Below are 6000 nucleotides of genomic sequence, written 5' to 3'. Positions count from 1 at the left end.
AGAGGTCTGGCAGATCCCTACATACAATGCCCCATGTTAATCTACACAGGATAAGGCCACTTTGAGTGAGTCACAACTGATTGAAGTTTTAGCTCTTTTAGCTGTTTTGTAGGTTTGCTGAATGGTCATCTTAGTCTGTCTGGAAATAGCAGATTTGGGTGGGGAGGAAGCAGACAGGGGATGTCTCGCTTGTTTAGAATCAGCAAGATGTCAAACTTTCTCCAAGATTTGGTCCTGTGCAGATAACTCTTATTCTAACCCCTTTAGGTGCCTCAAGTGCTTTATTTTAAAATCACAGAATCACAGGAATGTGGGCTGGAAGGGACCCTGAGAGGTCATCTAGTCCAGTGGTTTTCAAACTTTTTTTCTGGTGACCCAGTTGAAGAAAATTGTTGATGCTCGCGACCCAATGGAGCTGGGGGTTTGGGGTGTGGGAAAGGCTCAGGGCTGGGGCAGAGAGTTGGGGTGAGGGCTGAGGGGTGGGGCTGGGAATGAGGGGTTCAGGGTGTGGGAGGGTGCTCTGGGCTGGGGCAGGGGGTTGAGGTGCAGGAGGGGATCAGGGCTCTGGGTGAGAGGTTTGGGGTGCAGGAAGGGGCTCCAGGTTTGGGGGGGGCTCAGGGCTGGGGATTGGGGTGCAGGTTTGCCTCAGGCGGCTCCCAGTCAGTGGTGCAGCAGCGGTGCTAAGGCAGGCTTCCTGCCTGTCCTGGCATCGCGGAGCACACTGAGCCCCGGAAGCAGCCAGCAGCAGGTCTGGCTCCTAGGCGGAGGCGCGCAAGTAGCTCCGCGTGGCTCTTGCCTGCAGGCATCACCCTCCCACCCAGCTCCCATTGGAACCAGCCAAGTGTGTGCGGAGCCGGTGCTCAGGGTGGGGACAGCACGTGGAGCCCTGTGGCCCCCCCGCCTAGGAGCCAGATCTGCTGTTGGCCACTTCCGGGGCGCAGGACGGTGTCGGAACAGGTAGGGACTAACCTGCCTTAGCCAGGCAGTACCGCCGATGGGACTTTTAATGGCCTGGTCGGCGGTGCTGACCAGAGCCACCACGACCCAGTGCCTTACATTCTGCAACCCAGTACTGGGTCACGACCCTCAGTTTGAAAACCACTGATCTAGTCCATCCTCCCACCCTGAAGCATGACTGAGCAGACCTAGAGCATCTCTGACAAGTGTTTTCCAACCTGTTCTAATAAACCTCCACTAATGGGGTTTCCACAACCTCCCTTGGAAGCCTGTTCTAGAACTTAACTGCCCCAATAGTTAGAAAGCTTCTAAAGCCTAACTTAAATCTCTCTTGCTACAGGTTAAGTCCGTTACTTTTTGTCCTACCTTCAATGGACATGGAGAACAGTTAATCACTGTCCTCTTAGAACAGCCCTCAGCGTATCTGAAGAGAGTTATCAGATTCCCCCCACCCCACCCCAGTCTTGTTTTCTCAAGACTAAACAAGCCCAGTTTTTTTAACTTTTCCTCATAAGTCAGATTTTCTAAAAAATGTATTATTTTTGTTGCTCTCCTCTGGACTCTTTCCAATTTGTCCACATCTTAGAGAGTGGCACCCAAAACCAGACACAGTACTCCAGCTGAGGTCTTACCACTACCAACTAAAGTGGGACAATTATCTCCTGTATCTTACATATAACACTCCTGTTAATACACCCCAGAATGATATTAGCCTTTTTTGCAATGGCATCATTTTGACTCATATTCAATTTGTGATCCACTATAAACCTCAGATCCGTTTCAGCAGTGCTACTGCCTAGCCAGTTAATATCCATTTTTTAGTTGTGCATTCAATTTTTCCTTCCTAACTGTAGTACTTTGCACTTGTCTTTACTGAATTTTATCTTGTTTATTTCAGACCAATTCTCTGATTTGTCAAGGTAATTTTGAATTCCAATCCTGTCCTCCAAAGTGCTTGCATCCCCACACCCAGGTTGGTGTCACCCAGAAACTGTATGAGCATACTCTCCACTCTATTATCCAAGTCATTAATGAAAATATTGAATAGTACCAGACCCAGAACTGAGCTTTGCAGGACCCCACTAGATACGTACTCCCGGTTTGACGACGAACCACTGATAATTATACTTTGAGAACACTCTTTCAATCAGTTAAAGTGGCAAAGAGTCCTGTGGCACCTTATAGACTAACAGACGTATTGGAGCATAAGCTTTCGTGGGTGAATACCCACTTCGTCGGATGCATGATCCGACGAAGTAGGTATTCACCCACGAAAGCTTATGCTCCAATACATCTGTTAGTCTGTAAAGTGCCACCGGACTCTTTGCCGCTTTTACAGATCCAGACTAACACGGCTACCCCTCTGATACTTTTCAATCAGTTGTATACCCATTTTATAGTAGTTTCATCTAGACGACATTTCCCTAGTTTGCTTAGGAGAATGTCATGTCCTGTGGGCCTGTGCCAAAAGGGAATATTGGTTTTATTCAATTACAATGATCTCTCAGATTTGTGAAGACTAAAGCTTTTAAAGTAAGATGGGTAGAAATTTGTAGGTTTTACTATTTAAATTTTTAGATGCTTCATAGTTTTTAAGGCCAGAAAGGACCATTGTGATCGTCTAGTGGGACCTACTGCATAACAAAGGTGATAGGACTTCCCTGAATTAATTCTTGTTTGGATTATAGCATATATTTTAAAACCATATCCAATGTTGATTTAAAATTTTCCAGTGATGGAGAATTCACCACAACCCTTGATAAGTTGTTCCAGTGGTCAATTATTTTCCCAATTAAAAATGTGCACATTATATCCATTTTGAATTGGCCTAGTAACTGGATTTTATTATACTATTTTCTGCTAACTTAAAGAGCAATCTATTATTAAATTTGTGTTCCCCATGTAGGTACTTGCAGACTGTGATCAAGTCACTCCTTAACCCTCTCTATGTTAAGCTAAACAGATGGCACTCCTTGCGTATTTCACTATAAGACATGTTTTCCAATCCTTTAATCATTCTTGTACCTCTTATCTGAAACCTCCCCAAATTTCCAACATTCTTCTTGAACTGTGGACACCAGAACTGGACACAATATTCTGGCAGTGGTTGCACCAGGGTCAAATACAGAGGTAATATAACCTCTCTTCTCTTATCTGAGATTCCCCTGTTTATGCATCCAATGCATTTGCAAATTTTGGCCGCTGCATCACACTGGGAGCTCATGTTTTGCTGATTGTCCACCACAACCCCCAAATCTTTTTCAGTCACTGCTTCCAAGGAGAGAGTCCTCCATCCTGAAGGTATAGTATGCATTCTTTGTTCCTAGATGTATACATTTACATTTAGCTGTATTAAAACACATACAGTTTGCTTATGCCCAGTTTACCAAGCAATCCAATCACTCTGTATCAGTGATTTGTCCTCTTCATTATTTACCACTCCTCCAGTCTTTGCCATCTGAAAACTCTCTCAGCAATGATTTCGTTTTCTTCCAGGTCATTGATGAAAATGTTAAATAGCACAGAGCCAAGAATCGACCACTGGGAGACTGCATTAGAAATACTGTGGAAGTAAAAAAGGGATAAAGGGGATTTGGATGCAGACATCTTAGTTTTCTTAGGAATAGAGTAAGAATCAGGCTAACTCTAACTCTAATAACGCAAGACTATAAGGCAGGGTCTGGGAGAGGGGGAAGCGAGTGGGAAAACTGTAAGAGATGCTGTTTGACCTTGTGTTAGATAAGAATGGAACGCAGACTGTAGCAGGAACTGCTGAGAAAAGTAAGATATCAGGAAGGAATATGTATAAACAAGACACAGCAGTTGATCATTACTGTATGCAACAAAAGGTATAAATGCTTGCCCTAATTGTTTATAGGGCGGAGACCTGCCTAGGAAGGGGGAATCCCTGTCCGTGCGCACTCTCCCCCTTGCAATTGCTTGAGAATAAACTGTCTCTGACTTGTTGTAAACAACCTAAGAGTGAGGACTGAGTTTTTCTTCCACAATTTGGTACTGTGACTCAGATGGCAATGCCCGGCTGAGACAGTGACAACTACTGCGGACCGTTCCCCTTCGAATCCCATGGCGTCACAATAGAGGTAAGAGACCTTTTGAAATCTCTATTGGGGTATTGGAGGAGGACTGCCCGTGGGGCTGCCTGATACTTTGGGGCTTATGCCATGCGAACTTATTGATTAAGCAACAAGATCAGATGCAAAGCAGTACTGAGGAACTGTTGCTGCCCTCAATAAGGTTAGTTATATGCGATACTGAGGAGTAGTCTTGACACCCTCAATAAGGTTAATGCATCAGTGCTGAGGGATTTTGGCCACCTCAAATAAGGGAAAGGTTGTATTAAGTCTGGACATAAAGAATTAAGGTTATTGTTAAATGAAATGCATCAAGATATGGGGAATGAATGTGTGTGTATGAATGAGTGAAGGGGGGTATGAACCGCTGACCAGGTCCAGGACTTCAGCTGACTCCAGCTACCCCAGGGCTAGCCCATGTGGGAGTTCTGAAAGCAAGGGGGGTCAGCCGAACCTTGTGACCCAGCGGAGAATTTTTCCTTACTTATGAGCCGCTGACCAGGTCAGGTCTGAAACTGCTAGTCGGTGGAACCTGTGACCCAGTGGACCCTTTCCTGGGTTGTGAGTGAGTGAAAATCTTTCCTAATTTATGAGCCGCCAAATGGACAGGGGTCCCATATGAGCCACTGAGCGGACAGCATACTCCCCTGTGTGATTGCAAAATGGGTGGGGGACAGTCTAAGAATTCCCCTGCACCACCGAAGGGTACCCCTGTGTACTACATGTATGTGCATAATGATCCTAGGATCTGCAGATATTTAGAAAATTGGAGTTTTTACACGCATGATAATCCATCTAAACGATTCCCACTAGACGGTACCTTCGATCTAGATAAAATCATATACCTCAGAGGAACCCTTAAATCCCCCAAAATCCCTGATATACAGTGGGAACAAGTTGTTTATTGGTGGGAGGAAGCTACAAAGAGACTCCATGAGTCTCGAGTGTGGAGTCTGAAGGACTCCTAGGAAAAATTAAAAACTCAAGTACAGGATTTGAAAACTAAATGTAAAGAATCTGGATGCCTCCCTGCCCGAGCCACTCCCTCAGCTCCTTTATATCCCCAGTTAGTCAAGACTGAGAGCGAGGAGGAAACCGCTGAGGACATTGTGGATTTTTTCAGCAGTGCCACACGCAGCAACCATTGCCTCCTCCCTCCCCTCCGCACGTTGCACCTTCTAATGAGCTCCACGCAGCAGCCTCACCACCGCGTGTATCGACTCTTTCTCCTGGAGGGGGGCCTTCCTCTTTGCCGCCCTACCAGCAACGAAGGGTTGATTCCGATCCCTCTAGCAGCTCACCCGACCCTGATTTTTCTAGCCCAGTTTCCCACCACACTAGGAGCCAGACATTAGTGTTTCAGGCTCCCCTAAGACAATTACCTGGTGATGGAAATTATTTGGTTACAGTTCATGCCCCTTGGACACCAGGGGACCTTAGAAATTTAGTAAAGGGACTTCCTAATGTTAGAGAGGAGCCAGAAAAGTTTAGAGAGGAGGCAATTCAGTGTTACAATCCATCATGGGCAGATGTTAACCAACTCTTGTGAGTAGTTCTGCCAGCCGAGGTTCAACAACGACTAATTGCTCGGGCCCAAAGGCCCAGTGCTGACCCTGGAATAGGAGATGCCCTGACTGAGGCTAGGAATCACCTCTTGAACGCCATTCCGGAGGTCTGCCCTAGGAAAACGGATTGGACAAAGATCAATAACTGTAAATAGAACAAAGGCGAATCCCCCGCCGATTATCTAGGTAGACTAACTAAGATATTTGAACAACATTCAAGAATTGCCCAGCCTGCCACCAACACCAGAGAGGCAATGGGGACTGCCTTTGTTCAGGGACTCTTACCAAAAGAATAACTAGCAGCAGTTAAGGGTTATCTGCATCAGCTGGCAAACGAAACCTCTTTCTAAATTGGTGACAGTTGCCAACCATTGTACAGCTTGCAT

General features: G+C 45.8%; 1 long non-coding RNA gene across 3 annotated transcripts in view; it reads left to right on the top strand.

Moving 5' to 3' along the window:
• Positions 1 to 3375: 3375 nt before the first annotated feature.
• The window catches only part of LOC311516541, a 103121-nt gene continuing 100496 nt past the window's right edge, over positions 3376 to 6000 (top strand). For all 3 annotated transcript variants that reach the window (XR_014710437.1, XR_014710438.1, XR_014710439.1), the window contains exon 1: positions 3376 to 4058. This is a non-coding gene — a long non-coding RNA (uncharacterized lncRNA). The remainder of the gene's footprint in view (positions 4059 to 6000) is intronic.

The sequence above is a fragment of the Lepidochelys olivacea genome (assembly GCF_965140295.1).
Source record: "Lepidochelys olivacea isolate rLepOli2 genome assembly, chromosome: 2".
In the NCBI taxonomy this organism is placed as follows: Eukaryota; Metazoa; Chordata; order Testudines; family Cheloniidae; genus Lepidochelys; species Lepidochelys olivacea.
Note: the sequence above shows the minus strand (reverse complement) of the source record. Positions and strands in the feature narration are given on the sequence as shown.